Here is a 12,932-nt window from a genome sequence, read left to right on the forward strand (position 1 = left end):
ACAAATACTGAAAATTAGGTGATGTGAGATAACTTTTCAACTCTGTATACACAAAGGATGTCTATTATATTAAAGCATATTTGTAAAGTTTATTTGTACAAGTCTATTATCCAATTTGTATATTTATATACAGTGTATGCAGATATGTATACATGTATATATTAATAGCAACACATGTGCTATACCCAAAAGACAGAATATATATCATATTCAAACAAGCAGCAAAAAGACAGGATAAAAATCTGATCAAAACAAAAAGAAAGATATGAAAATGGAACCATCAAACTAATTTTTAAAGCAGTATTTGAGAGAGAGAGAAAAAGTGTTCTCAAAATACTAAACTATGAAAAATCAAGTTCCTTTGGAGATACAGGACAGATTCTGTGTCTGAAGTAGCCATCTATGATAATTCCTGATGCTTAGATTCTCCCAAATCAAAACAAGGCCATATAGTTTTACGAAGTTCAGTTTCTTTCGTGCCAAACATTTGAAAGATGTGATAATAAATCATCTACAGGGAGCTCCCTTAAGTGGTGTGAAGTAGGAGTTCTCCTCCTGAGAATCAGGAGCAGTGTGTGAAGCAACCAGAGTAACCCACAGCTAAATAAAGGCTAGGATGTTGTGTCCTTAAAGATATGCTTTGGACAGAAACAGAAGCTACTGGGCAAGCTTCTTTGGCTTGTGTTATGACAGTCAGAATGAGTTATTGTAACAACCCAGTCTGGCTTTAGCCACTGAAAATATTTAAAATTATGTTTTGCTCAAGGGATAATAAGCTGGAGACACATGTCAAGACTCCAGAGAATTATTGGGAAACCTGGTAGTGATTTCTCAGACAGCAAGAAGGCTCTTCAGTCTCACTGAGTTTAAATAAAATTGAAGAAAACAAGTAACTGAGCAACTGCAAGAGGAGACCTGAAACGAGTGGCATATCATAAAAATATCCATATTTGTTTCCTGCTGGAAGAAGCTCCTGTCAAGTTTACTGACATAAACAGAAGAAAAGTGCCCTGAATTCCAAAGCTGACCTGATCGAGCAGACAGCATTCTTGGGCTGTCATCACAGCAGAAAGATTTCATCACAAGCCTGAGTCACTCTGCAGCTTCTCAGAGCTAAGAGCCAAGAAGCAGGTTGTTCTTTTTTCTGTGTGTACAAGCAAAATAAATGAGAAATTTAAAACTTATTTTTTATCCAGTACATCCAGACTAGTACTCAAACTCAGATGATCTTCAGTTCTGCTGAATGGGAAAGATGTTATTTAACACAAGACGGACTAAAAATTCTGCTCCCAGCATGACAGAAACTATAATAATAAAATTAGAAAATCCAAAGCTTTCACCTAGCGTAGATTCCTTCTGAAGTTTCAGGATTGCTGGCTTTTGTCTCAGGTTGCATTTTCATAGAAGACATTTTAAAGTGAGTCAATGGACAGACCAGCATCTTTGGTGATCTAATGTTAAATATTGAGTTTTGGATATAGTGGTTTTGAATAGATGTAAAATATGACCTAAACTACGAGCTAGTTAAATTAGTCTATTTAAAAGTAGTGATTCTATGTCAATAAGGTCAGAAAATTTGCAGCAAGAATATAGTGTACAATGCAGCAGTTTCTTGCTATCTAAAGCCTCTATTCTAGCCAAAAGTGTATTTCGTCTCTGTCTGGGCCTCATTTTTCAAAAAAGGACTCTCACCCTACTCGTGCTGCGTGGCTGCAAGGAAACCCTGCTTGATAATGCATGAGCATCAAGAGCTGATATAAGGAGCAGCAACAAATTCTTCCACCCATGCCATGCTGAATAGCATAGATAGAACACAGTAAACAGTACGAGAAAGCATCAGGTACACAGAGAAGCAGACAGCAAAGCTAAAGGTATGGAAGATGGAAAGAAATGCATACAAAGAATCACTGAAAGACAGAGATAAGCCTTCATTTCTAAAATCTATTGCTTGCATGTTTTACATATGAAATGTGCAGTGTTCACATATCTAATTAAAATCTAACTGTCTTCTCCATTTATAGTCGCTTCCACCAGCCACCTGGAGAAAGGCATGCATCTGAAGTCTTATCTCCAGCCTCATCTGAGGACAGCAACTAGGTGCCTCTATAAAAGTGGTATTCAGTGAAACTGCCTCCAACACTTATGAGTGAGGCTGAGGCATGAGCTTCAGTGTCTCACTGCCTAAATGGAGGTAATTTTGTGAGTACCTCAAGCACCTACAAAACTTACGTCAAAATGTATGGTGCCTAACAAGGCAGCAGTTTCTAAAGGGATCAGTTTTACTGATCTGAGATAGCACTCTGCAATTAGCACACCTACTCAAATCCCTTTCAGTGTTATGTTTTCCAGTAGAAACTAATCCACACTTTGTTTTCAGAATTAAGAACTTAAATGCTTAGAGAAATTAAGGCCTACACAGTGAGTTTATTTTTATGAGAATGGGGCTAAAAATATCTGTCAGCATGCCCTCTTTTTTTTGCCTTCTTATAACCTGACCGAACTAGAGTCAATTTTCTCTCTCATTTCTCTTCTGCTTCTGCCATTTATTGCTGAGCAGTCATGACTCCTGCCCTTGGAGCAACTCCCATTCTGCTCTACTCTGGCCCCCTGACACTGTCTGCTTCCTGACTGGAAGAGGAGGTAAAACATATCCCTAATTTTCTGAATTACAGATCCTGTCTGACAATGCAGTCTTCCCAAACGACTGTAGCACACAGTAATTCTGAGGTCTTCGAGAGAGGATCTACACTTCAGCTTACCTATGAAACAAAACTTCCTGAAATTGTTTTGTTTACTGCACATGAGCACCATGACTTCATGGTGCACAGTACACAGGTAGCAAGGCCAAACCTCTTTGGATAGCATTGGACCTGTGGGCTATGTCTAAGTAAACTAAGAGACAACAGTATGAACCGAGCACACTGATATATGAACATCCGTACTTTTATTTACCATTTTAGCTACTGCCATTGAAACAGCAGTGGTCATCTGTATCTACATCTCTGCCTCATTGGCATCCAAGATTCCTGGCATAAGGGCACTAAGAAAAGCTGGAATTCTGCGTAATCATGAAAATCCTTAATGCCTGCCTAACCACAATATCCAGGAGGAAACAAAGGGCAGGGAAAAAACCACCCACAAAACACTCCCCCCCGCCCCAAAATAACCACAGATAAAAGGCTATCTAAGTTATATTCTGCTTACTTTAAGAGGTGAAGCTAAAGAGTAATCACCTATACATATGTGCAGAGCTTTCACACTCTAATCCTCTCTCTGTACTTGCATGCTGTAATGGCCAAAAAGTTTCCAAAAGCATCTCACCATCCCCACCCCCCAAACGGATGCAGCCCAAGAAGATATATTGATATTCCTAAATCTATTTATAGTCCTTTACAGATTATTCTGTTATATGTATATGTAGGAGGATACAACATTAATGGTGCAATCAGCTCCAAAACATAGAGTATAGAAAGCACTTCTAAGTCTTCATATTGAAGGACAATAACTAAAATTCAGAGCAAACATTCTGTACTAGACTAAAGAAAACAAATGCCAGACCTCAGGAAAACAGAATTCAAAACGAGTTCTTACCAATTTTGCCATTGTTTTTTATACTTCAAAAGTAAAAAACACTGTTCTTCAAAAAGAGCCAGGAACATTGCAATACTCATCTTTAAAAGGTTCTCCAGATGCAAACTTCATAAATGATTGGGATGAAGAAGAGAAGAAATCCCACTGGGAAGAGATGGCAAGCCTGAAGCTGGTGTACTTGTGAACTCAAACTTTTCCACAGCACTACTTTCTTACTCTTAGAACTGTTTGGCAATAGGTTCTCAGAGGAAGGCAAATATCAGTAAGGAGGGAGAATGCAGAGATATGTGATCATGCTTTAAATTATAGAACTATAAAGGACACATATGAAACATTTGTATTCTTGGCTTTTTTTCTTATGAAGATTTCATTTTAATTCACAGTAATCTAGACTTAATACACAGCACTTTCAACACCAGTCTTTGTAGATTAAACAGCTTTTAATGATAATATTAAATATTATGTCTTTGATAGTAATAATAAGTAAAGACTGTGAAAGTAGTTTTCCTCAAAACAAAAAAACTGGTACCCTAAATTGTAAAAGCGTAAGAGAAAAGAGCTTAACCATTAAAATAGTTACCTGATGTTATAACAGTTTGCTTCAACTCTAGCAGGAAGTGTGACGTTTCCTCAAAATTAGGTTTTCAGACAATTAAAACGTTGCCAAATTTTCACAAGTCCAACTCCAATTTCTTATAGCTCAGGCTTTTGCTTTTTCAAAAGGATCCGTTTAAAACTGTCCATTCTTGAATAAAAATATCAGGGGAATCAGAGTCTCTACTCTAGTTCTCTACATCTATCTTACAAAGCAGCTTTAAGTCCGTCATTCCTTCCATAGGTTTGGAATTTGTCACGTAGAATCATAGAATCATTTAGGTTGGAAAAGACCTTCAAGATCGAGTCCAGCCATCAACAATGCCCACTAAACCATGTTATGGAGTACCTCGTCTAGCGCTTTTTGAGTACCTCCAGAGATGGTGACTCAACCACTTCCCTGGGCAGCCTATTCCAATGCCTGAACATTTACATTTTGGTGTAATTACATATTGGTGTAATGTGCAAAATATCCATTCTGCCACTGCCATGAAATTCTGTACAATTATTACAAATTTCAGATTGCATTTGGACAATAAAGACTTATTAGAGTTTGGCACCTAAATGCTCCAAAGACCCTATCTATATGTTCAGCCCCTGAGGCCTCACACCTACTTATCCGCTTAACAGACCACTCTCTGAAAGAAAGACTGTATTTCTTTTGGAAGACCAAGTAGCAGAATGTAACTGCATATGCTTTGTCCCCCAAGCACAAGAACACAAAATTGAGATGATTCTTATGTGCCTTCCAGGCACATGGCATAAATGCAGAAGAGGAAGAAAGTGCTGCTCTGTAGGGGTACAGGGAGCTGGTAAAGTTTTGATGGGCCATAAGCTTGACTGCAGAACCTTAGAACTAAGTTCTTATGACTCTGTTTATAAATTCATTTTCTGCTAAGTACAGATTTGGGCCATACACATCCTTTAAAAACATCAGAGGTCTGATCCACATTTACGTAAGCCAGTGTAGACCCCACTGCCAAAAAAAAGGGCATATTTTACCTCACAGGCCACTGTGCAGTCATCTTAAATGTAACTAGATGCCATCAGTCCCTGGTGATAACTTGTTTGTTAAGACTTGGACAGCCCTACAGTCCTTTCCTGAACATAAGTATAACTGAGGACAAAAAAATGTTTTGCTTCAGTAGACATTTTAGATGTAGGCCATAAAGTAACTGCAAACACAAAACGTAGTTTTGTTAACTATCACTTTTTTTTGCAGTTGTATGCATTTAAGTATTCAAAATAACTGCCCACAGCTATTAGACACAAAAAAGCACATGCATCCCTGCATCTGAGGTGTCATACTGGTCCTTCAGGTAACCTAGGAATGAAGGACTCCAAGGACAGCATGTTAACAACTCAGGAGAGAGGCTTCTCCCAGGGCTTTGAATGGACAGCCTGAGGCAGTTTTCCATCAGAACGGCCAGATGGTAGCGTGGCCCGCACTATGTTTCAGGAGAAGGACAGTTTAAAAATATTGGAATGTTAGTTAACTTGCTCTCTACTCCTGAAGTTGCAGAAGTCAACTCTCAACCAAAATAGATATTCTGAGCCTTTACCTCTATGATTGTTTTTGACTTTTCATTCTCAAAAGACCAAGATCCTGAGTTCCCATGAGACCATTTAGCCCTAACTGGGAGATTGATAGGTAATATCACTATGACAGCTTCTAATCAAATTCTCTAGAAACTACAGATTGTTTTCTTAGAGTATGATTCTTAACAGCAAGGGCTTTCTCTGCTTCTAAAAGATGATCCAGTAGAAGTTTAAATAGTTCAAAGCCGTTTTAGAAAGAACATGACAAAACCATGTCCGTTACCCCCATTAAGTTTGTAAAATAGATCTTCCTTTGCCAATGCAAAAGTTTGTCTTATTTTTGTTTGGCATTTCTGATCCCTAGAAATTGGAAAAGGTATTAAAATTATCCTATACTATTATTAAGTAGTCTAAGGTTGTCCAGAGATTATTTCACATCTCAAAGAAATGCTGCTCATGCTCCTGCCAGCTCTTAGTTTCCCAGCAGTGTTGACACTACCTACATGACTAGCCTAAATATATTTTCCCTTAAAGTACCTGCAAACTATTGGTGCACAAACAAACAAAAAACCCTGTTCTAAATGACATGAGTGTCTCAGGGACAGAGTACTGCATGAAGGCCTCAGAGGGAGAAGTCTGGCAGAAACTTAGCATAGTTCACATAAACATCCTGCGGTCACCAGCACAGCCCAAGGTAGAATCCAACTCTGAAACCCAATACAATTTATGTACACAGGATATACCAGAAAAGATCTGGATTTAGACAGGTATAAAAAGGAACCAGGTAGAAAATATGCTAGCAATGTTAATTTTACTTTTACTTATTAATATGTAGGTAAGCAAATACATCCCACCACAGGTCTATAGACACAGATGGTCTATTTTTTGAAACAATAAGCTCTCTCCGAATGACCTAACATGCATTTGTGGTGACCTAGTATTTCAATGGACAAACACTGTTATGTTTAGGTCCTGAAAAATGAGGAATGTTTAAAGATGCTCAGCTTCATATAAAAATATTTCAAGCTGGTAAATGAAAGGGTTTCAAACCAAAAACCAAATTCCAAATCTCATTCCTGTACCTTCTACTGAATTTGCAGATGGATCTTCTGTACATAAGGATCCTTTTTCATTCTACTGCATCTAAATCTAATACTGAAATTTATTTCTCACTTACCCAAAAAACGTGAAGTATCTTTAGAAAAAAAACACTCCAGCATGCAGAATGAGATTGCAAATATAAAGACAGAATTTTGCCTTGTTTCTAGTACAGAATCAGATAACCAGATACTAATTGGGTAAGCCATGCAATGGCAATAAGGCAATGTTGAATTGACTCTACCAGATTTAATGATAAATTGTGATGAAACTAGCATGAATGAAATGTATCAAGCAAAACGTAGGTACCATATCAAGTAACAGCATTCATTTTAGCCCCAGCTTCCCAGATTCCACACTTTTTTTGGCTGAAAAATAGAGTAACATGGCAAGCTGTCTCAGAACCTTCAGGGTTTATATACATACTCCCTTATTTTCTATATGTTAAAAAGCCCTCCTAATCATCATATGATATTTTTTCCCTCTGCAGACAAGTAGTTATACTAGCTCTCAAACTGGAAACTACAGCTTGCAGGTGGCTAAATCTTTGCACCATTTGAGTAGTCTGGAATACACGTTAGGGAAGACAGCCACTTGTTTAAGTTACACCCCTCTTCATTTCTGAGGTGAATCTGTGAAGAAATCCAAGATACTTGGAGCAGATGTTCACTACAGATCTTGATCAGCTTTCACTCCCTTAGATTTCAATGCTATAGCTGCAGTGATTAGATATATTCCCAAGCCATGCAAAATACGTTTTAAAAAAATACCATTTTAAAGCTCTAATCAGAAACATTGAACTGATGCAATCTGGACAACAGACCTCCTTTGCCAAAGGTTTTCTAAAGTTGACTCTCAAGCACTGTAGAGTCCTACTAAATCCATTCAGTAGTGAGAATAAAATGACATGAAACTATAGCAGTTTCATACTCAAACTATAGTGAGTTTCAAACCTCAGTCACAACAGTATAATATATAGCAAAATGAGTAGATCCATCAGTATTCCTAAGATGCAAACGCACAGTACACAATCTCAAACTAGTCATAGGTGGAGATTGCTCATTCCCACAACAGCTTGGAGCACAGTGCAAGCTAACCACAAGGCATTTAGCCTGCTTTTCCCTCTGGTTTTGGAGCAGCTCAACACAGGTTGCAGCCAGACTGCTAAGTAGAATAAAATTGCTTCAGTTTTTCAGCACTAAGGTCCAACAGCCTGCATAAAGCCAGAAAGGCTGGGTTCAGGCCCAGGTTAAGGCACCTACATTTAAGGCGGTTTAATTTCCACCTCAGCTGTACCCAAACACCATTTATTTCTCTTGATTTTATGTATTACGCAGGCTTACATTCACCTAGTATGGTGACCTGCTCAGAGGTCTTCCCCATTTCATGAAAGTTTGATCAGAAAACAGATGAGCTGAGCACCAGGAGTTGCAGTGTCCTCCCTCTTCTTTTTTTTATATCTTGTGTTATTAAAGAAACCCACAGGTTCTACAAGAATTCCTCAAGAAAGATGCTGCATGAGATAAACATAAAATTCAGACTCCACACCACAGTCTGGACTATGTGACACAGATCAATGACTCCTTCCCTCCATATCCCATTTCCTATCCTATAGGACTCTTTCTCACCCCTATTTTGAAGTCCTAACTCTTCATCTCGGTTATTGCAGATTGGTGGAAGACATCTTCCACTCCGGACCTGTAGCAATACCAGCGTATCAGAAAACTTTCCTTGAAATCTGGTATCAGTCTTCTGCTGTAGTCTTCTGCTGTTATTGGCAGCAGCTGCTGACAGCAGAGCAGCCTCTTCCTCACTTATGGACCATGAGTTGTTTAACAAAAGGAGTCTCAGAAGCTTTACCTTTATCTACATTCCTAGCTAAGCTACTGCCAGAGAAACTGTTTCAAGAACAAAAACTGGCTATTGGTTACAGATCACACAGAAGAAAACAGCTCATCTGTTAATAAATCAGATGGGGACCTGGCATTTGTGGATTCGGTTCCCCACCTCTCACCTTCTCTGATCTTTAGTAACTCTGTTAAGGCTTAAAACACATTCACATTACAGCACTTTAACCACATATGATCCAAGCAGCCATTACCTTTCCATGGCTATATTCTTAAGCTGTGACAATTACGAAGTGAAAGGTACAGTCACTTTTCTGTGAATGTCTGGAAAGGTTTAATGGCTTCAGTGGAACTTGCACATCTAAATACAAGAGTAACAGATGCAAAATCTCAAAGCACTTAATTTCTGTTTGCAAAGTTACCCACTTTTACTTCTGTAGGCAGCAGAAATACATCAAGCTCTTACCCATTAACTCCATGGAGATCCTTGCTTACATCTCACCATCAATGGGTACAGAAGTCATCTAACATCACCTCCAGCAGGAGTTCAATTTTTGTTTTTATTTTTCCACCATTTACGACAGTAACAGCAGGGTCAGAAAGCATCACCATTGAAAACAAGCTGGCAGTTTGGTCAGGTTATCTATCGTGAGTTTCAGGAGTCCCTATACTTCCCTCGTATCTGGATAATTTTTTGTATCAGTAGTTTGGGAAGTATTTACCTGCTGCACATATGAACCAGTTTCATATAACTATCTTTCAATCCTCAAATCTTTGAGTGTGAGACCCTACTGGTTAGAGTACTTTAAAAAAATCATCCTTCACATTCATGTGATTTTTCTTTTACAAAATGCAGGAGACATTGAAGCTTGTGGTCAGGTAATATGGTGTTACCTATAAAACTTCGTAGCCCTGAAGCATTTTCTGTAATAATAAAAGCAGCCACTTCATTAGCACTTTATTACAAGCAGGTAATTATGACTCTCCTTTATGACAATATAATGCTTGTAAAAATCCAGTCTCAGCTAAGTGAAACTAAAACCAGTCCTATTAATAATCATCAGGAAAAATTAGGCTCCATGGACTCAAGCTTATTTTGTATAAGGAAAAGAGTATAGAAAGTTTATATATACCCACCAACAGAATGTTCCTAAGTTTCAGTTTAAATCAGTTAAGAGAAAACAGCAATATTTAAAATGCCAGACTTAAAAAACCAAACAAATCCCTTATTTTTAAAGTGAACTCAGACAACTTTTATTTGTTCTGGCTGTAAAAGTCTGGATTCCACACCCCACCCCACCCCCCTCCACCTTTGGCACCTGTTTTTAAGCAAGAAAGTTTAAAAACAACTCTATGCCAATTGTCCAAACCACAGCAGGTAGTAAGGTCAATGAATGAGACTATTCAGCACACTGGCTACCTGCTCCAGTGGGTACACTTGAAAAAGCAGCTCAGTTACACCTATTTTTCAACAACTGGTTGGAAGAGTCCCCTAATTATGGGATACCTTAGGAAGCTGCTTGAACTTTTTCACCTTTGGGAAAGTATGAGTGGTTCCCACCCTTGTTTTACCATGGCTTCTACTTTATTCACTGTGGTCCAGGGGAATCTGACAGAAACTTTGAGTCCAAGCAGGCACAGAGATAGAACAAAATATTAAATACTCTAATAAGAGAAAAATAGGGCATGAATTAAAGAAAACAAAAATAATCCTCCTCAGGAAAATATGACTATTCAGCATTTTTACATTTTTATGTGAATGCTCTTTTTACTGTTATATATCAGGTTTTTAAACAAGAACATCAGGAACTTAATAAAAAAGAAAGAACACCTGCAGTAATCTTTAAAGACCAATTATGTATATCAAGTGTTTAAAAATCATTTAACATCCTGCAAAATGATGTGGACCTATGGAAAACAAGCATCCCTCCTTCTGTCACTCCGAAGAAAGTTTGATTTCATTTTAGTCCAAATCAAGTTCTTACTGACTCAGCGTACAGAAAAGCTTCATAAACCATTGCACTGACACAACCAAGAATGCAATCAACATCAGGCAGGAGGCTGGAAATAAGCATCTTCAGCTAGAAGGAACTGGAAATCTCTTTACCTGGTTGTGTTTAAGGAGCTCCAGAAACAGTTCTGTGGAAACCCCTCTTCAAAATCCAAAGTCAAATTTTCATAATTGCTTAGGCTATTCAGTAATCAGGCCCCTTGAAAATTATTTTTCCTAAACTGTGCACAATGTTAACTAGATACTTCTTCTCTTCGCCTCTATCAGGAAGATGCAAGTCCTGCCATCACCTGCATGTTTACACTTTCAAACAAATCTAGTGAAAATCCAAAACTTCAAATATATAAACGTTTATGCTACTTAATCAGAAAAGCATTTGTGGTAGAAAGGATGAATATAAATATATAACACCAGCTTTGTGTTTTCAGTATCTTGAAAACTGATCAGTTTTCATTTAAAGCCACACACCTGATAGGTTTCAAAGTAATGCATTCATTTGAACAATATTTGTTGGTTTTGCTTTCAGAGACAAGGGAGGGAGGAATAAGGTCAGGCCAGCAGCATACCCAAGGTACTGGAAAACATATTTCCTAACACCAGTACTTCTGTTTGATATCTTTTACTCTCATATTGCAAATTCTCTAAGATGGGTGAAGATTATCTTATCTTTATACAAGCACAATGAAATGGGGCCATAAACGATGCAGACTTGTTAGAAAGCATTCATCAATAATACTATCTGACTCTGAGGAATGTATAATCAGAAATTCAAGTCAGTCTCAAAGCTTTCTCTACAGCCTATGTGGAAAACATCTTTTCCTGAGGTTTCAGAATGGTCATTCAATGTCTCTGCAAGTTAACTCAGTCAGAATACAACTATAAATAAATAAATGGGTGTCATCTATTCAAATACAATGCTATACTAAATAGAGTTCTTATGATCAAGTTACCTGAGCTGAACAGAACAAACTGGCCAGCAGTCAGTTTTGCAGTGCCAGAATAAATAGAGAACATCTTTCCATTACTACTTGAAAGTAGGACATTTATTCAACCACAAGTATAAGTGTTAAAAGTATAAGAACTTTAAATCTATAAAAAGACTAGTAGGGGACTATAGGAGTAACACAGTTTCTTTTGTTTATTTAAAGAGAGAATTCTTTATTGTATCTCAAAATATGAATATAGATAGGACTGTGCAGCCCTGCAAATTACCTCAACAAGCCTCCTTTATTTACAAAAGATAACATGCATTCTGAAACTCAAAAGAAATCTTATTTATTTTGCAATTAGCAAGGTAAATACTTTCTTCACCAAGATGTTTTCTAGTCCTGTGCAGTCCAAGTGGCTAGAGTTGAAACAGAAAATACCCTCCATGTAATTACAAACAACAAGAACAAAAACAGAACACCCCACCCCAGATTTCCCACAGCTATTGAACGCACAAATTTTCCCGCTTCCTACTTCTTTGGGTTCATTTGACTGTGAGCAGGAAGAAGCTGAAAACCCTCCGTATTAATTTTCCCCATTAAGGTACAGGGGAACACTTTGCTCCTCTGCACTGCCATTGCGGGCTTACCTGGCTGCTATCACGGGAGCACACAAACACTTCACCATTGCGTGATGGAATGGGAGAGACAACAGTTTTAAACCACGTTGCTCAGATGATTTAGGAATTTCCAGAGTGTCATAACGTGCACCACAAACTAGGAAACCCAATTACTCCTTTAATCCCATGGCAGGCTTTCAAACTCCTTCAAAATTCCTAACCACCTTTCCTTGAGAACTTAAAATTGGAGACTGGAGAATTTCTTCAGAGATGGTGCTACAAGCTATTAGAGTTCTTTGCAAAATGGTAGCTACTGTGAGTTTTGGGTATAAGCACTTTTAACAGAGGAAAACTTGTCACAGACTAGGGTAGAGTCTTCAAAGTTTACTTCAGGCAGGTGACAAAATTGGAACTGACATCATCAGAAAGCACTAGTCATACATACTGCACCAGAAGCAGCAAAATAATCGTTGAGATTTTATGTCATCAATTAAAAAGTTACCCCAAATTTTTCAGACCACTTTTTAGACAGGAAAAATCTCCCACCAACACATTCTTGCCTCTTTCTTCACAGCTGAGATTACTTTAGGTAATCTCAAACTTAAGGAGTAATCCCTCTCCTCACCCCCCCAGTTCCTTGGGTACCACATTTTAACATAAATTGTAATTATAAATTACAAAAAATGCAGGATTAAGACTAAAAGGC

The 12,932-nt window shown here is 37.9% G+C and overlaps 2 protein-coding genes across 4 annotated transcripts in view; one reads left to right on the forward strand and one right to left on the reverse strand.

The window, feature by feature from the left end:
* NT5DC1 (5'-nucleotidase domain containing 1) overlaps nt 1-12,932 on the reverse strand; it is a 149,767-nt gene that overhangs the window by 107,058 nt on the left and 29,777 nt on the right. The gene's annotated exons all lie outside the window — the stretch shown is intronic.
* The window catches only part of COL10A1 (collagen type X alpha 1 chain), a 49,139-nt gene that overhangs the window by 23,681 nt on the left and 12,526 nt on the right, over nt 1-12,932 (forward strand). Inside the window, exon 3 of one of the 3 annotated variants that reach the window (XR_007508188.1) lies at nt 767-4,916. The exons of the other annotated variants lie outside the window; for them this stretch is intronic. The gene's annotated coding sequence lies outside the window, so the exon portion shown is untranslated. Of the gene's footprint in view, nt 1-766; nt 4,917-12,932 lie in introns of those variants that run through there. 3 annotated transcript variants of the gene reach the window in all.

This window comes from Accipiter gentilis, chromosome 15 (genome assembly GCF_929443795.1).
Source record: "Accipiter gentilis chromosome 15, bAccGen1.1, whole genome shotgun sequence".
NCBI classification, from domain to species: domain Eukaryota; kingdom Metazoa; phylum Chordata; class Aves; order Accipitriformes; family Accipitridae; genus Astur; species Astur gentilis.